The 25,759-nt window shown below is 45.1% G+C and overlaps 1 pseudogene; it reads left to right on the plus strand.

Moving 5' to 3' along the window:
- Window positions 1-4,786: 4,786 nt before the first annotated feature.
- Window positions 4,787-25,759, plus strand: part of LOC144125607 (uncharacterized) — a 43,959-nt pseudogene continuing 22,986 nt past the window's right edge.

Below are 25,759 nucleotides of genomic sequence, written 5' to 3' on the forward strand. Positions count from 1 at the left end.
GGAGCCAGCAAGTCCGAGGCGGCCTGTCAAAGTATGTAGTGTGGTGTGTGGAATGTTTACGTGGCTTTTTTGCTGTTAGTTACTGTGTAGAAAATTGACATGAAGATATGGCTCGCCAACAGCTTCTGCCAACGTTAAGTGCTAAAAACAAAGCACTGGAATACGGTGTCAGTTCATTGCAGGTTATAGCTATATTTAAATTTCTTCTTTGCATAGATTTTCTTGTCATAAGCATTGATATGCTTTTAGTGGCATTGCAGTGTAATGGGAGAAGGTAAACGAATTATTGAACAGCAGTATCTTTGGTGGTCATTTTTAGTGGTGGTTGGGTGTCTCGAACTGCATACGATTGCCAGAGACTTGCGTAAGAAATTCCCTGAAATGTATACAGCCTTTGTCAAAAGCTTGGAGCCAAAGGGGTTTGCTTCTAACCATGCAGAAGGGCTCTTGTGGCATCCTTGTAAGTGCTGCCTTTGGGGGGGGGGGGGGGGGTAAGGACGAGATTTTGTCTCACTTCACGAGATATGCAACATTGGTGATGCAAAACAAGCCACATGGCATGGCCCAAAAGCAAACACCTTGGGCTTTGAACTCTTGGCACGGGCTACCTGGTTGCTTCCACCTTCAAAAAAACAATGGTTTACAATACGAGCCATACGCATGCACAGTTGGCAGGCGACACATTGGGCAGGCTGGTACATATTAACATTACAGAGCAGAAACAAGGCATTGTAGTCTTTTTGCTTTCTTTAATGTTGAAATGTAAGCAGCCTGAGTAGAAGTAGTACAGTCGGGATTGGAGACTTTTGACCCTTAGGTGTAACCTTAAGAGACAGGAAGCCGGTAGAGTGGATGAGGGAACAAACTCGTGTAAATGACATCCTAGTCGAAATCAAGAGTAAGAAATGGGCTTGGGCAGGGCATAAACTGCGAAGGCAAGATAACCGCTGGTCCTTGAGGATAACGGAGTGGATTCGAAGAGAAGGCAAGCGTAGCAGGGGGCGGCAGAAGGTTAGGCGGGCGGATGAGATTAAGAAGGTTGCAGGCACAGGGTGGGCACAGCTGGCAAGGGACAGGGTTAATTGGAGAGACATGGGAGAGGCCTTTGCCCTGCAGTGGGTGTAGTAAGGCTGATGATGATGATGATGGTAGTTTTATTCTTGCTCTGTTGTGATTGACACCTGCCAACTTGCCCAACTTCTCACATTACATTTTATGCACAAAACTTCCATGACAAGCTAGGCAGTCGGAATTAATTTTCTTGTTAGATATCAAAGTGCTTGCCTGTGTTGTTTTTATCCCACGGCATATGTGCTTAGTTTACTGCGTCTTTGCATGAAAGGAATCCTGTCCATCATACTTGCGGATCACTAGCTCTCCTGCTGTTCTTGAGCTCTTTTGTTTCAGTTGAGTACATGCATGGGATACTGGGCTGCTGAAATCGAGACAACCCGTGTAGTTCAAGGAGATGAATACTGACACTCCCATTGCTTCGCCTTGGCTACAGTGCAAAGTATGAAGATTGTGCATGCAGGCAACATGAAACAAAGAGCTGTGTAGTCTAAAATGGTTAGCTGAGGCCCAGGAACCGAATGCCAAGACTGCTGCTTGTCAGTCTTCCCGTGATGCTACAACTGACTGAAGGAATCAGTGGTGTTGTGAGCTATGTTTGACCATCGAGAAAGATGAGAAAAAATCAGCACACATGAGTAGAGCTACATTAATGCCTGAAGTTATATTCTACCGGCTCAAAGAGCCTGAAAATTAAGAAAAAATGTTAGGCTGACTCCTCCAAGTAGCAGTACTTCAGTCCAAGCTCTTTTGCTAGCAAGCCCTCACACACTTGTGAAATAAATGCAGTGGTGTACAACTTAATTTTGGTGTCGCCAAGTTTGCTGAAATTGTTGGGAAACTGGCCGAAACCAGCGCTCGTACGTTCACGAGCACATCATTAGTATTCGATGCTTTTTTTTATTCGAGAAGTGTGCCATGAGGCATAAGTTGAAAAAGGAAAGGTGGGGAAGGAATGCACGGGATTTTTTACTAATTATTTTCCGTGTCAGCCGTAACGCTAAAAGCCTTGCGCCCGCGCCTCGCGGACTTCCCAACACCGTTCATATTTAGCGCGCATACTGTCGGGTCACGCGGCAGGACGAAAACCTCCGGCATGTTTGCAAACAAACGAGGTGGCGCTGCAGTCGCTAGCGGGCTCGTGGCAGGCAAAAGGCCAGGGAGTGTCGTCGCGGAGAGGTGTTGAGCGCGGGTTTTCAAGGCTTGTAGGCGCATTTTCAGTTTCTGCGAATCACAGCAATGGTTGATGTTTTCAACTTAGTAATTTCTTGAAGTACACAAGCTCGCGTTGGCCACGTGCGGCGTATTCAGAAAAATAGTTCGCCACTGTGTATTGTATATATAGTTTGTAGTAAACAGAACGAGTTTCTGGCGTTGCATGATTTCTACGCTAGGCATTGAAAAAATAGGAAGTTTTTGACACTGCTCTAGCCAGAATGATTTTACATCGGGACAGTAGCGAGAGGATGTGCTGGCGTTCTTTCGGCGGAGAGAGAGAGAAAATTTTATTTGGTTCATTAAGTGTTTAGCGTTCGGTCTTCGTCTGCATCACTGCAGACTCTTGACCTTCAAAGCAGGGTTGGGCCCCTAGTCCAGGGCTCCACTGAGTCGCGCTGCTTCGCTTGCGTGCTGCACCATTGCCCTTTAAGCGGCGAGCTCGCAGCTGGTGAGCCGGCTCGCCCACTGCTCCGCACTCGGTGTTTTGTGTTGGTGGAACGTGTAGTTTCGCTTACACTCCCAGGTTATATGGTAAAGCGTGGGGGTTGCCCCACACCACGGGCATGTGTTCCTATACTGTGTAGGATACATCTTGCTAAGTATATGTACGTTAAAGAGTGTTCCCGTTTGCAGCCTCCGCCAACTAGCTGCTTCTTATTTTTGTTTCGGCGGAGCAGACGTGCGCTCACCGTCTGCTGACATACGTAGGTGTCTCACTGTGCGAAAAGTGGGGACAGCGTCGTGTCCTCATTCTCCTCTGCTTTTATCCGCAGGATCACGCACCAGCCAGGCCGACTTCTCTCTCCCGTGGTTAAACTGGTCGATTTGGTGAAAATTTTTGATTTCTAAAATTATTTTCTTTCTTAGCCCTGGGGTGCTCTGTTGCTGGACGTTGACGAAAAATGATAGCAAAATATTCGGTAGAAATTTATAAATTACGCTTTCTAGATGCGTGGTCGTCGAAAATTGTGAGGTAATTTCTTTGATTTCTTTGAAGCTTTCTCTGAGTTCAGTGTGGCATTTCTTTGACCAAAGCGCAAGTAGGAGGACAAAAACGAGGGAATAAACGTTAAGGTTCGCTCTCTGACCTTTCACATTTTCTGCGATTGGCATCACTCACATCTTCAGAATTTCGTAACGCATGAAAATTGAATGATTCCATTTGTCGCAAACGATTCCTGAGTCATTAAGGAGTGTAATTTATCTCTCGATTTTCCTACACGTGCAGTACGTATTATGTTCGTTATTTTTGTAAGAAATGTTTTCATGTAACTATGCATGCATAAGTACATGATCATCTAAAAAAAGAAGTAATAGCGTCATCATACAGAACAGGGCTTTGTGAACATTCTGGCATAAAAAAAAATTGAGTACATTCTGCTCAAGTATTTAAGACCTTGAGGTGACTTGACGAGGGTGTTAATTATAATTACCCAAGAACTACACCAGGTATCGGTAAAATTAAAGTGCATTACTGAAACTAGCGTATAGTAATTTCATATTTGCACCAAATTCAGTTACATATATCGCGTGCATAAATAACGAAAACACTTTTCATTGCCGCGTCCCCTCTCAATCTCGCCACGTGTCTGTTAGTAGCACACCTGCGGCTGCTTCTTTCCAAACAAGCTTCGCGATTGTGGACTACATCACGAAACATGACAGATACTTGATGCAATGAAAAGGCATGTGGCTTTTAGCACACTTAAGGTACGTTATTCTAAGCATGCCAACGTGACCGCGCAAGAACTTACCTGACGTCTTTCTACTGGAATCAAATAATTACGTGTTCATATCAAGAAACAGTTTCAAGTAAATATTAAATGCCATAAAACGTGTCATTAAAACATGCTGTGCTATTAACAAAAGAAAGCATTCCTTGGGGGCGAGTGAACCTGCCGGCGCCTCGTGCACACCGGCTCAAGGTGTTAAATGCGTGGCAGCTACATATGTGCTTTCTTTTTCCTTGCGCAGTTATAAGCGTACTATGCTGATGTTCAGATGAATGAACGCAGGAACTTACATGCTATTAAGTACATTGAGTGTCAGTGCCGATCGACTCCCAGACTTCGCGTTTTAGTGCCGCGGCCCATTCCCTGTTAGCCAGTTTCCTAATGCGGTATTTATCGCGAGAAGCCTATCGGGGCTAATTTAAATTTCCTTTTATGCTACTATACGCGGATCCAACAGTGACGCAGCTGATCAATACATGCTGCTTCTGCAGTGCGCAGGCATGATGCAGCCGCCGGTAGCTGCAGCAGCTGCGGTAGGCACGGGCAGGCGGAAACTGTTTTGCCTACCATGCGAAAGTCGCTGCTGACATCAGCGCCACCGCATCTTCGTGACGTCGCGGGGTGAAGCTCCGACGCGAAGCCAAATCCATCCATTTAATGCCCACGTGCAGCCATCGCACTTCGGTCCGCACTGTTTCGCTGGCGTACCTCACTTTGCTCATCTTCTTTGTGCGGTGCGTCAACAGTGACGCCTTTTTAGCACAATGCCTCCGACCGCTCCGACCTACGCGTACGTAGTGTATAAGGATGACGGCAAGGCGATTGTCGCGATTAGTCTTATTAAGGACTATGCGCCCAGCGATGTAAATGATGTGCAGAAAAACAAAAAAGTATACTGGCGCTCCGAAGTCCCAGGCCGCGAGGCTGAGGAGGGCCACTACGACGGAGACGTCGTCGTCTTGGGACGTATGTAAATCAATGCAGCATGCCCTTTTTTCGAAAATGACTCTTCTCCCTGCTTTTCTGCATGCATTGACACCCTGCACCAATTGGCTACTGTTACTGCTACGAGCTATATTCGCGTTTTGAGACTGGCAAAGCGACCGTGCGTTTTAACACAAGAAGCAGTTTTGCAGTGGACCTAAGCAGTGTTGCTGAATAGCGGGAAAATTAGAGCGGCAGAAGGAAATCCCACATGCAAATCTGGAACATTTTGCGATCACGGTAAAACTGCTACTTCGGATACTGCTCTCATTAACAAGCTAGGCTGCGGAAGATATATCCTAGAGCAGCCGGTCGTTGAACCTGGTTACACAGCATTAGCTGTGGTATAGTACTTAGAATGTCTGTGCAATCGAAATAATGGGTGTTTCACCTATGATTTTCTTAGATTTTTTTTAAAATAGGCTTTCTGAATCAGCAGAGTGATTATTTTCTTCATTGCATTATTGTCAGCGTTGTAGTTCATCAGAATACAGCTTAGACTGCTAACTAGTGGGTTGCTAAAGTAGATAACTTTTTAACTGCTACTGTTAGCCTCCTTATTTATTGACAGGTGTAGAGACCACTGTATGTAATATCAATATCAGTTGAGACTTTCGAACATGCAGTTACCCTCGGTGCTGTGGTCCAACAAATTTTGGCAACGTCGCGCCAAAATAAATGCGCTTTCAGAGTAGGAAGTCTAGCAGTAATACTTAAAAGTTAACTATTCTATATTAGTTAACCAGCTTACTAGTCTGCTAGTCTTAACTGTATTCTGATCCTGTACACTGCTGACAATAATTCTATGTTAGCATTGCTCTAATAACTCAGAAAAGGCTATTCTTAAACACTGAGAACACCTTAGGCATAACACATATGCTGCTGTATTTTGTTAGGTGAGTGTTTGCATTGATTTCCATGTGCCTCGATGAGATGCAGTTTCTAATCTCACAAAGCAGGAACTTCGAAGACATGCCAGTGTTCCCTGACAGAACCAATGTAAAAAAGTACATTTAAATTATGCATACATGTGAACGCCGAATTTAACGAACCTTCACTATCTTTACTGGTGTGCGAGTTTAGAAGAGAAATTGAGTGTGCACACGTCAGTACTGTTGTGCCTGTTGTGCACATGTTGCGAACTGTAAAATCTTCAGAGACGGGGCTATAAGTTCATTAAAACTTACTCTCTCAAGGGAGTCACAGGCTCCTAGGGAGAGCACGTGGAAAGTCCCAGAGATGTAATTTTAAGAAATTTCTCAAGCATGTTTCTTTTCTGCCTCTTGCATATGGTTGAAAATGCTTATATTTTGTCAAGTTCAAAAAGAGTTTTGAATCGCAAGAAATGTCCAAATCCAATGTCCTTGTTCAGTTCGTTCCATCTGTATAGTATTAATAATTACAGTAGAAACACTCTCCACAATACACTTTGTTATGAAGATATAAGCACAACAGTAAGGTGAGGTTTTCACTGCAAATAATGATGGTTCCTCACCTTCCGGTTGTAGTTCTTAGAGTTGGGTATGTGGGCTCAGAGGGGCGCTTAGTTGATTATAGGTTTTGTATTTAGTTTTAATGTATTCTTTGCTGCTACTTACTCCAATATTGTTATTTTGGAAGAAATATTTTGTGGAAAAAAAGGGAAATTTTGGGCCGAGAAGAGGGGAAAAGCCAAGTAACTGAGCAATATGGTTACTCTGGGCCTAAACTCATTGGCAGGGACCGCCTGAACCAGGGGTTGCATAAAGGCAAGTCACATAGAAGGGATTGAGCGGTGTGGTGAAAAATTTTCACCTTGTTGGAACTTCGTTGGTTTGGCCGCTTGGACCGCTGCAACCACTTGAAACAGGTTTTTACACCGTAGCAGCAGAACTCTGAAGCATTTTCGCCTGCATGTGAAAAGGGCTTAAGAATACTTTTCCCACATGAGAAAGAGGGCAAAAAGATGGGGGTATTTATTTTTTGCTTCCCACGTGAAGTCTTCCTTGCTTGCTTGTTTGTAGTATTTATTGCAGTGCACTCTTCTTCCTTTACCGTGGAAGAAAAAAGAAATACCTACACATTCCTGTTTCACAGTGACCAAAGCGGACCTTGCAGCAAGGATGGCTAAGCGCCATATGGCTGTCCCAGACGATGTTTTTGAATGCAGCGGCACTCATGGGCACACAGCACCCTCCAAGGTGAGGAATTCATTCCTAATATGAAATGTGCACCATGCTGTTGGTATGTTAATTAGATACTGCACATATTTTTTCCTTCATTTTCTTTTTCCTGCTCATTAGTTGGACCAAAAAGAAAAAAAACTAAGTTGGCTGCTGCAAAAAAGGCAGCGATAGCCAAGATAATGAAAAAAAGTGCAAAGCCCAGTGTTCTGAGTCTGACACGGACAGTGATGATGACTGTGAGCTTGTGCCTAAGAGGCTTCTGCATGCTGCCGAACAAAAAATTGATGCCCTCGAGAAGGAGCTAGAGTCGGCTGAGCAACGTTGGCAGTACGAGCGGCAACGCAACATCAGGTTGCAGGACCTCCTGGACAGCCGAATGAGTGAGTGAGATATCTGTAATGACAATCCGCGAAACTGTTTACAGAGGGAGGCATTTTTCGAGACCAAAGAAATGTCCATAGTCAACTCTGCTTGCTCCATCGTCCTTCAGTGGCTGAACACATTTGTAATCCATTTGTTCCCCCGAGGCGAACACAAGGTGATGATAATGCTGAATGGTTATGGTGCAAGGACAGCTTTGACCTATGAGTGCCGCGGCACAAACTAATCTTTAGTGCGAAAGCACTCATATGCTCACCAGTACTAACAAAGAATTTTCTCATATTCGGACCTTGTGCCGTTGCCGAGCAACAGCAATGCAGTGTCATGCTTTTGGTTTCGCACTTCCTAGTAAATATCGCCACCTAATATTGTGAGGTTGCGCACAGCTGATTTGGAAGACGACAATGTAGCGCTTGTGCTATTGATGATTGACCGCCATTATCGCTATATAGAGGACAAAAACAACAACAATCGCTTCCTCCTGCCTGGATCTCGGTCTTCAAAAATGTCTCCTTTACGTGACGTTATGTGCGGCGAAGCTTCAGGTTTGTGGCACTGTCGTTTGAGGATGAGGATTTGCAGCAGAGAAAGATTTATGTCACAGTCGCTGGTGATTAAATTGCCGCGATAAGAACTCGGACCCAGAAGATTTGTCGCTGCGTGTCCCTTCCCCCACCGCACCACTGTTACCTCTAGTGGAATAATACTTTGGCTCCCCCACCCTTCGCTGGTCTGACAGCCGCGTGGATCAAATTCAAGCTCAAAGGACTCTGGATAAAAGTGGCGGCACTCGCAGTGCGTCCCCTACGTTGTGCCTAGCGTTCACACAGCTCCAGCAGGCGCACGCCGTGATGCGGAAACGGTTGGGCCGGTCGGGCATGGAGGCAAGGTGACGAGAGATGTCACAGCTTCCAAGGAGCAGTTAGTTCGGGGTGCCACCGTCAGTTGCAGCAGTTCAAAGAAAAAATCAGGAGAAAAAGTGCTTTCCGCTGTTTTCATGCAAAAAATGATGCAGTTTGACTCGAGTTAGGAACATCAGCTTTCATTCCAGTGCAAAATTAGACCGCCTAAAATTTAATGCAGTATTCCTTTAAATTTGGTTCCGAATACTGCATGCCTCATTTGCATATATGCAAATTCTGTTGCTTGTCACATTTCTGTTAAAACTGGTACGTCATTGATATGTGCCCATGATTTCTGCAGAAACGTTGGAGGCGTCCTTCGAGAAGGCCTTGGTGCACGCCAAGGAGCCAGCAAGTCCGAGGCGGCCTGTCAAAGTATGCAGTGTGGAGTGTGGAATGTTTACGTGGCTTTTTTGCTGTTAGTTACTGTGTAGAAAATTGACATGAAAATATGGCTCGCCAACAGCTTCTACCAACGTTAAGTGCTAAAAAGAAAGCACATGAATACGGTGTCAGTTCAATGCAGGTTATAGCTATATTTAAATTTCTTCTTTGCATAACTTTTCTTGTCATAAGCATCGATAAGCTTTTAGTGGCATTGCAGTGTAATGGGAGAAGGTAAACGAATTATTGAACAGCAGTATCTTTGGTGGTCATTTTTAGTGGTGTTTGGGTGTCTCGAACTGCATAGATTGCCAGAGACTTGCGTAAGGAAGGAATTCCCTGAAATGTATACAACCTTTGTCAAAAGTTTGGAGCCAAAGGGGTTTGCTTCTAACCTTGCAGAAGGGCTCTTGTGGCATCTTTGTAAGTGCTGCCTTTGTGGGGGGGGGGGGGGGGGTGTAAGGACGAGATTTGTCTCGCTTCACGAGATATGCAACATTAGTGATGCATAACAAGCCACATGGCATGGCCCAGAAGCAAACACCTTGGGCTTTGAACTCTTGGCACGGGCTACCTGGTTGCTTCCACCTTCAAAAAAACAATGGTTTACAATACGAGCCATACGCATGCGCAGTTGGCAGGCGACACATTGGGCAGGCTGGTACATATTAACAATACAGAGCAGAAACAAGGCATTTTAGTCTTTTTGCTTTCTTTAATGTTGAAATGTAAGCAGCCTGAGTAGAAGTAGTACAGTCGGGATTCGAGACTTCTGACCCTTAGGTGTAACCTTAAGAGACAGGAAGCGGGTAGAGTGGATGAGGGAACAAACTCGTGTTAATGACATCCTAGTCGAAATCAAGAGTAAGAAATGGGCTTGGGCAGGGCATAAACTGCGAAGGCAAGATAACCGCTGGTCCTTGAGGGTAACGGAGTGGATTCGAAGAGAAGGCAAGCGTAGCAGGGGGCGCCAGAAGGTTAGGTGGGCGGATGAGATTAAGAAGGTTGAAGGCACAGGGTGGGCGCAGCTGGCAAGGGACAGGGTTAATTGGAGAGACATGGGAGAGGCCTTTGCCCTGCAGTGGGTGTAGTAAGGCTGATAATGATGATGATGATGATGATGATGATGATGATGGTAGTTTTATTCTTGCTCTGTTGTGATTGACACCTGCCAACTTACCCAACTTCTCACATTACATTTTATGCACAAAACTTCCATGACAAGCTAGGAAATCGGAATTAATTTTCTTGTTAGATATCAAAGTGCTTGCCTGTGTTGTTTTTATCCCATGGCATATGTGCTGAGTTTACTGCGTCTTTGCATGAAAGGAATCCTGTCCATCATACTTGCGGATCACTAGCTCTTCTGCTGTTCTTGAGCTCTTTTGTTTCAGTTTAGTACATGCATGGGATACTGGGCTGCTGAAATGGAGACAACCCGTGTAGTTCAAGGAGATGAATACTGACACTCCCATTGCTTCGCCTTGGCTACAGTGCAAAGTATGAAGATTTTGCATGCAGGCAACATGAAACAAAGAGCTGTGTAGTCTAAAATGGTTCGCTGAGGCCCAGGAACCGAATGCCAAGACTGCTGCTTGTCAGTCTTCCCGTGATGCTACAACTGACTGAAGGAATCAGTGGTTTTGTGAGCTATGTTTGACCATTGAGAAAGGTGAGAAAAAATCAGCACACATGAGTAGAGCTACATTAATGCCTGAAGTTATATTCTACCGGCTCAAAGAGCCTGAAAATGAAGAAAAAACGTTAGGCTGACTCCTCCAAGTAGCAGTACTTCAGTCCAAGCTCTTTTGCTAGCAAGCCCTCACACACTTGTGAAATAAATGCAGTTGTGTACAATTTAATTTTGGTGTCGCCAAGTTTGCTGAAAATGTTGGGAAACTGGCCGACACCAGCGCTCGTACGTTCACGAGCACATCATCAGTATTCGATGCTTTTTGCACTGCTGTACCTTTTCCTCTCACCGAACATGTGCTGAACATGTTGAAGCGCTCTTGAAAAGGCTCTGCACTCGAAGGTGGAGGAACTCTTATGCAAAAGAGCTAGTCATAGTGCAGGGTGGGACACTTGAGGCATGTCATAAAGTGCATGCGGCAGCCAAATGGTTAGAAAAATGGCTGTTGTAGCACTGAGCCTGCTGACACAATGTCACATGCTAGCTTTTTATTGAAATTAGTCGCAGTTGAAATAACACAGTAGTCTTACATTTTGCAGAATGTGATGAATCGGAGTACATCACCGTCCCATTGCTGGATGAGGAGGTTGAGGTATGTGAGCTGCTTAACCATTTTTCTATAGAAACCACAGCAGAATTAGGCTTGTCTGCAGTGTAAATAGTGTAGTGAAGTAAAAGTTCGATTTTGTATTGGCTGGTAATTATTCTGTGAACAATTTTTCTATGCATAAAGCTGAGTTTCTGATTTGGTATTGTTGAGTATTGCAGTTTATGTTTGTTAAGTATCTCATTGCTTTAGGGTTATGACTAAATTGGCATGTGGTTTGAACTTGCACCATGCTGCCATATGGGTGAGGACTATTCTTCGTTTCATTGCTTGAGAAATACAAGAGCTGTACTGCTGTTAGTGTTGAATATGTAAATATAGTACAATGTAGAAAATGCAGTGATCGCATAGAGCATCCACCTAGCTTGCAAGAATACCAGTGTTTGAACCCCGGTGACGTGTAGTTTTCCAATGGATAAAAGAAGAAATGGCGTATCGAGAACTGCATAAGCAGGCCTGGGGTGCGGCCTGATCTCGATGACCAGAACGGACAATGCGAACTCTCACCAGAACAAGACTTGGCCGCCCTGGTGTAGTAAGATCTCCATGACCAGAACGGACAATGCGAACTCTCACAAGAACAAGATTTGGCCGCCCTGGTGTAGTAATTGGCGCCAAAACCTCCTATTTGAGTGCACCCGTTACCCCTCTGCCCTTAGTTCCCAGCAGCTGCGGAGCAACTGACCAAGGCAGCAGGCAGACCTCCACTGTGCTAAAAATCTCAGGCTCCGGACGGGCTGCCTTCGAAAACTGAACCTGGCAGCATTTAGTTCAAGCCTTATTCAGTAAAGCTAGCCTATCAGTGCTGTTTGAGGAACTAGCAGGTATTAAATGGGATGCCAATAATGCTTGGAAGGCTTGGAGGACAGATGAGGCATGTGCAGTATTAAAGGGCGGGCACAAACTTTGTTATTGTGGATTAGCAGACAGATGAGAACCATTATTTGGAAGTTGTACAGTTGTCCACACCACTGCCTAGAGCACTGGTTATGGTTATGGTGCCCAGCTGTTGACCCCGAAAAATGCAGGTTTGATCCTGGCCGCGGTGGTTTCGTTTCGATCAAGGCGAAATGCTAAAGACCCATGTACTGTCTGATGCAAGTGTACATTAAAGAACCCCAGATGGTCGAAATTACCTGGAACCCTCCACTACGGCATCCCTCATAGCCTGAGCCGCTTTGGGGCGTTAAACCCTATTAAAAAAAATACATGCGCTTAGCTGTTGTTTGCAATCATTCCTTGGAAAACTGAGGGCGCTTAATTATCTGATGTTGTGGAGTGACCATAGTATTTTGCTGCTGAACACAAGGCTGCACATGTCATTCTGGCTGTTGTAGGTGTATTATGATAGCTGCAGTCTGTAGACGTGAGCATGGCACGACATGCCTGCTTGCCTGTTAACTTTCTTTTCAGCTAAAAAATGACCAATTTTTAGTGTTCTAAATTTAACATTTTTTTCTTCAAGAAGCGCTGAATTCACTGTGCATTGTAATGTATCAAACTATAGCTTATTGATTATACTTCTGAAGAAAAAAATGCCCAATTTATGCGTGAAAATTTATTGGTTAAATATGCAGGTAATACAAAAAATACAGCAAAACAAAAATAAGCTGCTGCACTCAGCCTGAAATTGATTACAAAAAAATTAAAGTATGCAAAACATTCCACATCATATTAGCTATCATTCTGGCAATTTTTCAGCTGCATACATAATACATTGCACTTTCCTGGCCTTTCAAGTTAAGCAATATGACTGTTGTGCCACTAAAGAAAGTCGCGTGATGACATGAAGTGGAGGTGGATGTGAGATGTGGTTTTACGTATTACACTTGTTCTGAGTTCTGCTCCTGTTTTTTTGTAGCAGAGCCTGCAGGTACCAGTTTTTCTGCTCTTTTTACTTTTCTTACTTTTTCATTTTTGGACTTTTCAGTAGAGAGTAAAGAAGGCATAGCCTTCCTTGACATCAATATAATCAAAAGCCTGCTGGCAGATTTGGTAAAACATCTTGACAGTATGTTGCTAAGACCCTAAAGCAACAAATAAAACCACTCTCCTAATTTACAAATCACACACACTGCATAAAATACCACGGGAACGGTGAAAAGAAACGCGCAAGCACACATTGATGTCCCGGTTCCCTGGGACAAAGTCTTGCAATCAAATTGAAATTTGATCATTACACTTGGTTGTCTTACTCACCACTACTGCCCAAAAAAATGACAGCTTAAGAACCAGCAGAAATGTTAAGTGCAGCTTTTAGCCTTTGAGGAGCGCATGGTGAACAGATGCCATGATCAGTGACAAGCGGACTACATAGGGTCAAAGTTTTCGTTTCTCATGTCGCCTCCTTGCGTTAGAAAATGAAGAAAACAAAACTTAAACCAAAGCAATGGTGCTATAGAAGCAAACTCAATGACACTGCTTGTCCAGGAGCACAGCCTTGAATTTTGGTCGCAGGTTCAAAACTTCAGTCATATATGACCGATGGCCTATGGCATGGCTCGTTCATACCGCATGTGCAAGCAGTGTGTCTGCTATGGGTCACCTGGAGCACACTTTAGTGTGGTTATGTCACTTTGTTTTTGCTGTGCATAATAAACGTTTCGCTGGGGCATTCTGTACAGGACGTTTTTGTGCCACCAAGCCCAGAGGCCACTCTCAGCAAGGCCTTTGCTGCTCAGTCATCAGGGGTGTTGCACCCTTCTGCATGTACTCTGGGCAGTGTAGGGAGCAATGTTCAGCCTAGCTGGGTGGTTCCTCCCATTCCTGCCCAGCAGCCAGGCGTCATCATGCAGCCTCAGGTATTGCAGACCTTATTTCTGCAGTTGTAGAATTTCTTCCGTTTCTTTACTTTTACAGTTATTGCTATAATATATTGAACTGTGCCCTAATGTTCCTATATTTTGCTGTATTTTTATGTTGTGAAGGTGAATCGTGGAGATCAGGAATGCTATACCTGAAAACGTATGAAATGTCTATGATTTCTTTAATGCTGAAGATCCCTAGATTGTTTAAATTAATGCAGTGGTTTACATTATGTCTTTTAAGCATACCTCAGCATCCACCTTTCCGATCAGAAAAACGTGAGTAGTGTGGCCATGAAATAATTATCCGTCTTGCTTAGGTTGGTATGTCTGTTTAATGTCCTTTTAATGCTGTGCATAACCATCATCTTTTGCACTGCTGATCTGGAAGCATTTTCAGTCATTTGCTAAACATTGGATTTTCAGTGTGGTGATATAGGTGGTGGAAGTGAAAAGTATTTTGGTAGCAGGTGACATGCTTGCTTTCCTGTTAACTGTATGGCTCATTCATAATTATGCCAGTAGCGTGTATTCTGTGGGTGCACCTGGAGCATACTTTATCGTGGTTATGCCAACTTGGTTTGGAGTGCAGCTCTTAGCACTCAGTTCCTGCGCTGAGTGTCAGTGTCGCAGTTGGCACCATTGTAAATGGCTGAGGGAACAAGGAGCACAGCTTGGGATGAAAGTATGGTGATGGCAAACAGATTGCAAGAAGGACAGGGAAAAAGGAGGCTACTGTGAGAGCTTAAAGTGGAAGAGAAGAGTATGGCGGGAATAGGTGAAAGCCTACCCTCCGCGGCATGTGCAGCGGCAGCTTCTGCGAAATGTACTGTCCGAGAAGATGCTCAGCGGCAGTAGATCACTCTGCACACTGCTGAAGCCGAAACTCATAGCCACCTCCATTTGGCATTGCGTGTTCTGCAATGGCTGATCGTTCAAATAGCGCAGCAGCTGCGCTAAAAAAATTGCATTGCCAAGAATCCTAATCGCTGGCTCATTGTTTTTTGTGTGTACTAAACAGTTTTCGGGGGCTATTTTCAGGGCTTCAGTTTGGAAGCCAGCCTGGAAGCCACGGCCAGCCATATGGTCACAGCTGGGCTACAGAGGCTAGAAGTTTTTCCTAGTGTCGTGAACGGCCGCCGTTTCAAGGGGACCCTGTGAAACCAGTTTGGATGCACTGCGTAGGTGGCGCTGCTGCTTGCAGGCGAACGGCTTTGGCCGCGCTATGCTAGCCGCGCCGTTCGCCCAGCCAGTTGGCAAGTGCGCGCGCGCTTTGATTTGTGTGTTTTGTTTGTGCGACTCTCGATGACTCGTTGTGTTAAAAAAAAGTGACGTCTGTGCAGCACGTGTGATAATTCCGACAAAAAAAAGGACGCACGTGTTTCGTGCCGCTCTGCAAAGGTGGCTACAAGTCGTCGAAAGAAAAAGTGTTGTTCCGCGCCGCGTCCGACCCTCATCGGTTGCAAGAATGGGCTCGAAACATAAAGCGAGATGACAAGGCTCTCGACGAAACCTGTGTAGTGTGCTCAAGGCATTTCGACGAACGCTACGTTCAAAGGACGTTCAGGCACGTCATAAACGGGAAAGTTGTGGAAATTGATCGCGAGCGGCCAGCGCTCACCGATGATGCCGTTCCGACGATATTTCCTGATGCTCCCTCCTGCATGACGAGGCCTGTTCCCCAGAAAAGGAAGGAAAGGAACCTAGCGGACAGCTGTCTGCCACCATCAAAGCGCATGGCATCAGGTAACGGAATCAACAACGTCCCTGCAGATGTCAGTGATGAGGGTGCACATTACAACTGCCATCGCACGCACTGCATCCGTTTCGTGACATTGTCCCTCCGTCATCATCTTGTTGCAGAATTGTTTTGTTGAACGATCCTGCCACTCTGTGCTTCGGATGGCACATCAGCTTGGAACCAAGTGACTTGCGCGTGATCAAGCATGTAACGTTTTCGGCTTGCGCCGAAGCAGCTGGGTACATCTGCACATTGCACTGCAGAAGCATCAAAGTTGAAGAATTTCATGTGCAGTGTGAGGAGGACGCCGTCGCAGCGTTGATGAAGGCAGATAAATTGCTACTTTGTCCCGGCTGTCAGATTGAGCCTCTCTCACCTGGCCAACATACACAGTATGGAAAAGCGTACTTCTCGAAAACCTGCACTGTGACGACGTCCGATGGCAATACTTGTCTACGATGCAAATACTCAAGAAAGCTCATCTTGAACCAGTTCAACAGGCAACATAAGAAGCGACTAGCGACTTTGAAACAAATAAATGCAAGGAAGCGAAAATCTCTTCACTGTCGAAGACCTCCGGGCACTCACGCAGTCCATCCCAACTACTGTGCTGGAGGAGAAAATCGGAGGCCTTCCTCCAAAGCAGCGCCTTGCTGTGAAGGCATGTTTCGAGGCAGCTTCCAGAAAGTCAACCCGGGGCATGCGGTTCGATCAGCTGTGGGTGCTGGAATGTATCCTCATGCGAATGAGGAGCCCGCAGCTCTATGAACATGTCAGGCGGCATGAGATTATGGCCTTGCCAAGCAAGTCATGCCTGGACAAGTATTTGCAGGGATTTAAGAGCACATTTGGGTTTAATCGCAGCATAATCTCTGCGCTTCAAAAGAAGACAAATGAAATGGATGAACTTAGTCGCCATGGGGGCCTTGTGTTCGACGAGATAAAGCTCTCCGAGAACATTAACGTGATAGGCTCTGGTGAACTTAGTGTTTTTGTTGATCTCGGCCCATTTAACGACGAAAGCAGCAAGACTGTGCTGAGTGATCATGGCCTAGTGATATTGTTCCAGCCATTCCAAGGTGCGTTAGTCAAGTAAGGTTGTACAATTGTGCTTTTATTATACAAAAGTTAGTACTTGTGCACGTTCAGGAGTTAAATGTTTGAGAACGAAGCAGATGTTTTTTGAAAATATTTTTCACTGATACCATGCCTGTGGTGCTTACACTATTTTCCTCACAATACAATGTTCTGTATTTGCAGGAAAATGGACACAAATTCTAGGGGTATTTGCCGCCAAAGGCAATGTGAAAGCTCCTATGCTTTCGAAAATACTCCTTGAAGCCACGATACTTGCCGAGAAATCGGGTGTTTTCGTCGATTTTTGGACAAGTGATGGAGCTCCCTGGAACAGGTGCCTGTGGAAGCTCTTCGGCATCAAAGGTAGGTTTATTGCATTAAAACTGCTTAAAAGCTTTTGTTTTGTTTAGCTCATCAGTTACTGATACTGGTTTCTCATCTGTGCAGCTTCATCCAAGGAAATCAAGTGTAAAGTGCCCCACCCTGTAAACAAAGAAAGAAGTATCCACTTCATATCGGACTTCCCTCACCTGGTGAAGTGTGTGCGGAATGCTTTTGTTGGAAAAGGCATACAAATTCCAGGTGGACACACTCATGCTTATGTAATAGAGGAAGCCTGGAAAATGGACAAAGAATCTGTGACATTGAAGGTGATGCCACACATCACGCAAGCACATGTGCATCCAAGTGCATTCGAAAAAATGCGAGTAAACCTTGCATTTCAGCTCTTCAGTCAGGAGGTACTGAAGGGTATTTTCTTTTACCGGGACCAATTGCAAAGGGACAACGTCCGAAACATCGAACCGACAGAACGGTTTGTAAAACTAATGGAAAGACTAATTTTTATAATGTCGTCTAGAATACCATCAAAAGGCCGTCGTGCTGATTCAAGAAGTGCACAGTTTTTGAATGAGTTTATTGTTTTTCTCAAAGAATGGGAGGAACATGCTGCACAGCATGGTGGCGGCTTTTTAAGTGCAGGAACTGCCCTTCAGCTGCGTGTAACGCTGCAAAGCACACTGTCGCTTGTAAACTACCTGACCACGTCCCTGCAATACAAGTACTTGTTGACCGCAAACCTAAGCCAAGACAGGATGGAGAATGTATTTGGGATTGTGCGCCAGTGCTTCGGTTGCAATGACCATCCAACTGTGGGGCAGTTTTTGATAATTATAAACAACCTGACTTTCTACAGCCTCGCAAAGCCGCCAAAAGGAGCAAACGTTCCTGCAGAAGTAGTGACTGCCCTGTTGCAACCATCTGATGTCCCCAAAGAGAAAAATGCACGAATAACTGAACTTGTCGATAATTTACTGGATGGAGGAAACTTGGCCTCTGCTGCAGAGCTGCTCGCGGAGCACAGCAGCCTGAGCGACCATCAGGGCTGTGTAGACAAAAAAAGTGACAGCAAACTAATTTTTTATGTAGCTGGGTATGTTGTAAGAAAAATCCTGAAAAGATTTCCTTGCCCTGAATGTGCAACTTGTTTCAGCACTTTGCCTTTGCAAGCCGAGTCAAACAACAATGCCTCGCTTACTCGAAATTTTGACCATGGAGGCTTAATTTATCCATCAAGGCCAATTGAACAGCTCATAGCAAAGCTTGAGGACGCATTTACGGTGTTTTTCAGCCGCAATAAGCTACACGCAGATAGCATGGCCAGCTTTCTGCATTTTCTTCTGGGACGTGAGCTTCAAGGTGTGGGCTGCGAGGATCATGGACGCCGAATTACGACAGAAGTGATCAAGTTTTACGCCCTGACTAGGATGCATTTCCTTGTAAAGTCTGTAAACAAAGAGTGCGGCGTGCAGCGAGAAAAGAAAAAGCTGCTGAAAATGAGGCGCTGTCAGTAGCCTCGCACAGGGCACTTCGCACAAGGAAAGGCATTAGTAAATTGTTGCAATGGAACCTTGTGTAATAAAGACGTTCCATCCTGCAATTTGCCCCGCTTCCTTTTTCGTTTCGGTATCATGTACAAGATGTGTTTTTACGCTTCTTTATGGCGCAGTAGGTCGGGCCCGACGTGACGCTTGCATTTGCTCCTGTCACGGCACGCTGTCGGTGTTACAGCTAGTCCGTGTCGAATCTAAGTGACAAGACAGCCTATGCCAGAGTTTGCACTGTCTTTAACACTTTAACGCCTTGTCAAAACAGTGACAGCAGCCCACACACGATCAACCGACTGAACCAGAGAGCACTACCCTTAAAGGGGCTTCTTGCGCCCGGCGGCACGCCAGCGGGCAGAAGCGCCATCTGCCTTGCGCATAGCAAGTTATTTCAGCTGCGCCGGCCCCGGTCGCGACACTAGGAAAACCTTCTAGCCCCTATAGCTGGTCTGTCGGGGGTGCCACACCTTACAGCGTTTGCCCAGCATCCAGGCAGCATTGTAAAGCCCCAGGTATTACAGACTTGATTTCTGCAGTTTCGAATTGCTCCGTTTACTTTTCTTATAATGTTGTGGGCATCTTCCAAATGCCAAGTTTTTATTCTTTCTTGCTGAATGATGGGTACTATAGCCTAGACTACAGAGGGTAAGACTGAAAACATGCTTCGCTTTTGTTTACTGTAGCATTGCACATATTCAAGTGGAATGTGAGGGTTAATGTTGCAGCACCGTGGGTACAGGAGACACACAGCATGCGGACATTTTGCATCTCCTTGCATGCAAGCATGTTTTCATTTATCTTCATTGAAATGCTGTCACTAGGCTGTGGGTGTCAGTTCATTGATTATCCGAGACTCTCCACAGAACAGATGCACAAGGGGAAAGCACGGACGATTATTCCTGCTGTGGTGTCTATTTTGTTCATATCATGCCTCGTGTGTTAGCGTTGTAGAATATAATGAAACGCACACCTTGTTGTTACTCAAAATCTCAACCTTGTGCTCGGCAGCGAAGTGTTATAGCCAGTTCGCTGCTGCAGAGAGTCATAACCCTTTTCAATGCAGTTCTGATGGATAGCTCTTGTGAGTTTCCCCAAGGAATCAACATCACATTGATAGCTAGCTGTAGGGATCAAGAAACTGTTAGTGAGGTTGGCTAATTGGAAAGAATTTTCGGCACCATTTGAGTGGAATAAGGTGAACCATGAGAAGGAACACAGACCGCTACTCTGTAAAATTTCAATGGTATGCCTTCAGAGTTCTCATGTTTTACATCCTTTAGTGCTGAAATGTGACTGAGAAGTCGGACTGCAAGAAATATTTCAGACTGAGATTGAATCTGGGTCGCAGCTTTTCATGTTGCCACCGGCATGCATGCTTCATAGTGAACATTTTTTACTGACTTGACCCTCAACGAGCCTTTGGTTATGGGTGAAGGAAGCATTTACATTTTGCACAAATGAATAAAATGTAAACAGAAGTGAAGAAAAAGCATTTGACAGCACTTGTGGTACTCGTCAAGGCACTGCACTTGTATAGCTCCTGTGGCTATTAAAGTTGCTTTGTTTCGGTTCCTAGAAACAGGTTTTTATTTGTCCTCTAAGTACACTTACCTGTACATACCGAAGTGTTTGCTTGTGCTCATCAGCTTAGCCTGTAGCTTTTCCAGCTCCTGAAGTATATATCAGCCTTTCTGATCTAGTATGCAGTGCATTTCCTTTTACAATTTGCTTGCAAGAGTGTAGCCTTAGAGTTGTATGCTCATAGCCAGCATGCTGATATACTATAGTTCCATTTGGAGGTGCGTTATTTTAAAATGTGGTTATTGTTAAATGAGATTTTGCAATCGATTTCAGAAGCTTGCTCCAGCTGTTGAGCCCATTTCAGCAGCCAGTTCCAGTCAGGAGCTGTTTGGCACTGTTGATGGAAAGGTAGGCTGCGTTTGTAGAGTTTTACTTATACTGATTCATTATAGCATTATTGCGGCCACTGCATGCAGACTTCGAAACCTGTATATTTCTGATATTGGCAGTCAGAACTCATGCCCTTTGTTGCCAGTCTTAGTCGGATCGGAGGTGTGCCACTTATCCACCTCAGTGAGCCCAGTGTGTCTTGAATTGGAGCCCAAATGACTCGTGAGTCAAAATCAGTAAGTACACATGAGTCGCGGGTTGAAATCGGTGAGTAAGCCCAAATGAGTTGAGATGAAGCGAGTCCCGAGTCATATAATGAATGGCTGACCCCGGATGAGTCTTGAGTTGAGTCAGTCCACATGAGTTGTGCTGCCTAAATCAGTCGAGTTCATGAGTTTGAGTGAGCCCATAGGTTGACTAAACTTTTGTGGATGAGCCTGTCATTTTGCCAAAGTATGTGACTGACAGCGGTTTAGCAGTACCTTTTGAAAATGTTTAACAGTTGTATTCTGCCAGATAAGCAGGGGGATAATTTGGTGGTGTATGGTGGCAAGCAGTGGTGACTCACGGCAAGGATATTTGTAAGCGAATGGGAGAGGCTTTTTGTTCTGTAGTGGATGCAAGCGCGGTTGATAATCCTAATGAACTGTTTAATACACGTTCATTATATGCGTGCTTTTATATATTTCTAGGTCCACCTTGGTGGAAATTTCTTCATTGACGAAGAACGGTGGGCATGGCTGCAGCAGTCAAAAACGGACAGCATGTTTACACGGCAGCTGATGAGAGTACTGTGGGAAGAAAAAGACCTGAAAGACAGGAGCGTGACGGGCAAAGCATGTAATAGGAAGCTCCAAAGCGGAGCTCAAGCGAAGCCTTCCCTCACTCCAGAAAAGCTGGGTGCAGTCCGGGGTGAGTAGTCTATACAGTCTTCTAAAATTCTTTCATGTGGTGGCGGTGGCTGAGTAGCTCAGGTATTCAGCTGCCAAGCCCAAGGTCATTGGATTTAATCCCAGCCACTGAGGCATTTACTGGAGACAGAAAGCAAAAACGCTTGTACACTGTCAACACATTTTAACGCATTCCAGATTGTTAAAATTAATTTGGAGTTCTGCACTATGTTAATTGTCATGACTGGTGTATGGCTGTGGGATTTTTTAGACCCCACATATTCCAAGTACCTTTCATGTAATGTACTGTATTTACATGAGTGTAAGTCGACTCAAACGTAAGTTAACCCCCCAAATCACATTTCCGATAAAAAAAACTTCGAGGTTGTTTAAGCTTGGCCTTGAGTAGTTAACACGATAGCATTATCCAGCCGCCATCGGCCGCCACCCGCGTGGGGAGGGGATGCAAGTTCTGCATGTTGACATAGCAGCTTCTCAAGGCCAGCACCAAGAGCGATGCAACAAAGCCACGCAGCAAAAATGCAACCACGCTGTAGCATGCCCGATATCTCGTTTGTCTCACCTTTACTTGTAGTGCCATGTTTTTGTTTCGATTCTAAGTCGACTGCCCACTTCAAATTTTCAATTTTTGAAAAATAGGTTGACTTACAATCGTGTAAATACGGTAGCTGCGATCACAGGTGAGGTCCTTGAAGTCTGGTGGACTGAGAGAACAAGTTTTTCTCTCTACTGGCTGCAATAATGCATACTGCAGTCATTAGAAAAACCTAATTTATCTGCTGTCAACTGTGACTAGTATCTCAGTTCAGAGGGGAGCGTTACAACTCAAGGAATTGTTTTCATTCAATAACAGCCAGTGTGACAAGTTAATGAAAAATAAAACTGCTGATCAGTGTATGGTGGCCCATGTTGGCAGTGGTAGCACGTTAAAGAACTAACAGCTGAATGCAGTTGCAACAGAAAAACTTGGCTACTTTTTTGCTGTGAAGATGCAAGTAGAAGAATTCTCGCGATATTGAATGCTGCTGGTGGCTGTAATGTGACGTAAACAGATGTGTGGGCTGTTCTTATTAAGTAAAAGCTCGATAATTCGAATTCCATGGGGCCGCCAGGCCGGTTCGAATTAACCAAAATTCGAACTAATGAAAGTGGGCAAAAATTGATGCGTTTGATGCCGGAGGGCACGAAAAACATTTATTTAGCAAAACAATCTGTTATCTTCTGCTTCTTCTCTCTGAGGGCTACCGTAGTCACTTGGTCTTCTAGCGCGCGAATGCGATGCAGGGAGTCTTTTTTCCCCCTCTTCGAAGCTGAAAAGGCGCGCGACATTCAGCGCTCCCATAACTTCTGCCGCGGACGGACGCACAGGCTCTTGTTCCTCATCGTTGTCCTCGTCTTCTGCCTCTTCTGGGACAGATTGCTCCCCAACAATTTCAGCGACAATGTCCTCATCACTTCGGGCACCACACACTGCTGCATCGCTGTCTACTTCAACGTAATCATCAAAACTAACATCCTGCAGCACAGCACGCACAGCCGCAGGCAGAGGCTCTGGACTCCCATCGTCGCCACTTTCTTCCATACTTCCGGCAGCAAAGCCACAGTGGTGGAAGCAGTTTGCACTTGTGGACAGCGTGACCTGCTCCCATGCACGCACCAACATGTGCGGAGCCTTTTTCTGTTGCTGACGAAATCTTCGGCTTCGTAGGCATCCTTGATGGCCTTCCTATTTCGGACGTAGGTCGACAACGTGCTTGGTGGAATCCCGTGCTTTTTCGCGATTTCCACTTTGCTGGCCTTCCGTTCGTCCACCTCGCGTAAAATCGCCACTTTCTCCTTCACCGTCTTGGCGCAGTATTTCCCACGTGAACACATCTCGCGGACACAAGCTCACAGCAAGCGGCGTGCAATACCAGGGCTAAAACACTAAAACGTCGTTCCTCGAAGCAGTCGCGGCAGGAAAGACTGGTTAGTACTTGTTCCAGCGCCCTAGCGGCTCCGCGATCGTTTTGCCATCTATCGTTCTGCCGTGAAAGCTTCACACGATGGTTTTCAACAGCAGCGCTTGGCGGCGCGCAGTTCGAATTATGGGTGGCGGCGCCAATTTTTGAGTGAATTAACGAGCTTTTACGCGCATAGACTTATATGCACTGCGGACCGGACCACGACGACTATTTCGAATTATCCAAAATTTCGAATTAACGAGTTGTGAATTAACGAGCTTTCACTGTATTGTGAAGTGCAGCAAATATGCTTAGGTTTTTCTACTATCAATGCTTTTTGGTCTCTATTTTGACACTCTTTGATATAGCATCAGTGAATGCATTTCTTTGCCCAAGTTATTTGAGCATTGGCTGCACAAATGACGGAATCATTGAATGAACTCTACTTATGAAACTCTGGATTGTTTGAAAAAGTAATGAGGTCAGCTTCCCTGCAGAAGGAGAACCCCTTCACCATGGTGGCCCGACCAGTTTTGAGGGCACGTATTGGGTACAGTGCGACATCAATACTTGCTGCATGCCCTAAATTGGTTTTTGGTTTTTTGGGGAATGGAAATAGTGCAGTGTCTGCCTAACTGGGCCATAATCATGGAAGGGATAAGGGGGGGGGGGGGAATGGGAGAAGAAAGAAAGGAATAGGTGTCCTAGTGGAGGGCTCCGGAATAATTTCGACTACCTGGGGATCTTTAACGCACACGGGCGCCTTAGCGTTTTGCCTCCATCGAAATGTGGCCGCCACAGTCGGGTTCGAACCCGGGTACTCTGCCCGACCAGTAGCCGAGCGCCCTTACCACTAAGCCACCGTGGTGGGTATGCCATACTTGCCCGCTTTAGCCATGTGTTGCTGTCACGATAAAGGGAATAAAAGCAGCTCTACCGAACCACTGCTTTGTAGGCAAAGTACACCTGCACAAGCACTTGCCAAGGATGTCAAAGTAAGGAGGATGTATTGATGTTTTGATGTCGCTACAAGTGCTCAAAAGAATTGATTAGCTGTTGCTTATGAAGGAAGAAGACGGTGCATGGAGTACACCTATGTCTCGGGCAGATTACCCTGTGTCCGGTTTATTGCTTGGCTCATCGCTTATATATGGAGGGATTCCATGAGGAGGCGCAAAATAAAGATACAGGATCTTTGCAGGAGTATGCACAGAATTCCAGTGAATGATATGGCCTGTGCTTTGTTGGTGCTACATTTGCAATTCAAGTCACGTTGGTGTTATTTGAAACGTCTTGGAATCTTCTATCTCACCAAGAAAAGATGGGAAAGCTGTGCCCTCACACCACGAATCGAACCAGAGCTGGCGGCTCAGCTTCAAGTTTACACAACAACGAGCACACTTTCAGAGCACGGGGATTGTTTGTTTCAGGTCTGTGACAAAAACTGAGCAAACAACCACCTTTAAAAATAATTATTCACCTTCGTATTAAACGATGTGTAAAACAGGCCGCCAGCTGCTTATTTGTCTCCTTTATTTGCCTCTCCAGCTGTGCTCGAATCACTACAGAACCCCCTTTGATGGAACAAGACTTTAAGCACTGACTAGGACAACTCAAGGCACTGTGGCAAAAGGGTTTTTGCTATGCAGGAAAGCTGACTTTGGAGATTTGCAAAGGATAGAGTAGCTCTGCAAGGTTGTGTATTCCAGACACTGTTCTAATTCTCATTGCCTGATGAGTGCTTGTTTGTGAATATCTTCAGTACTGCTGCGGGCACATGTTATAAATGATTAGGCAACTATAAGAACCGTGAATATTCAGTTAGATTCATGGAAAACAAACTGGCTATAGGTAAATATGTTAATTTGTGTCATTTGGATGTTTCTTCTTAAAATTTCTGCAGATGGTCTTGGCGAATATATCCGGCTGCACCCTGTTCCAAACCTGGCGGATGCAGACAGGCTCCGAAAAATGAACAAGTACATTGCGTGCTTGTTGCGGGATGTTTGTTGAGTGGATTAGACCTCATCTGACCCAATAATCAATCTGGGCTGGCCCCTCTGCAAGAAAAAAGGAAATACATGTCACATATATTAAGGGGAAAAGAGGGTCTTAGAAAAAAAATTTTATTAATGAAGTCACAATTATGAAGTCTTCGGGGAACATGTATTTTTGCGTGCTGATTCCAAATATGGAATTTAATTTCATGTGCAACAATTTCTTGAGCACGTATGCAATATGTTATGTGGAGAGCTTTTGTGGAGAGCTTTCAAGAAATCCTGCTGCAAGGAACTTGCTAGAATGTATGCCATTGGTTTCTCTTGACATTAACACAGAAGTTGAGTTAT

Source organism: Amblyomma americanum, chromosome 1, assembly GCF_052857255.1.
Source record: "Amblyomma americanum isolate KBUSLIRL-KWMA chromosome 1, ASM5285725v1, whole genome shotgun sequence".
NCBI lineage: Eukaryota > Metazoa > Arthropoda > Arachnida > Ixodida > Ixodidae > Amblyomma > Amblyomma americanum.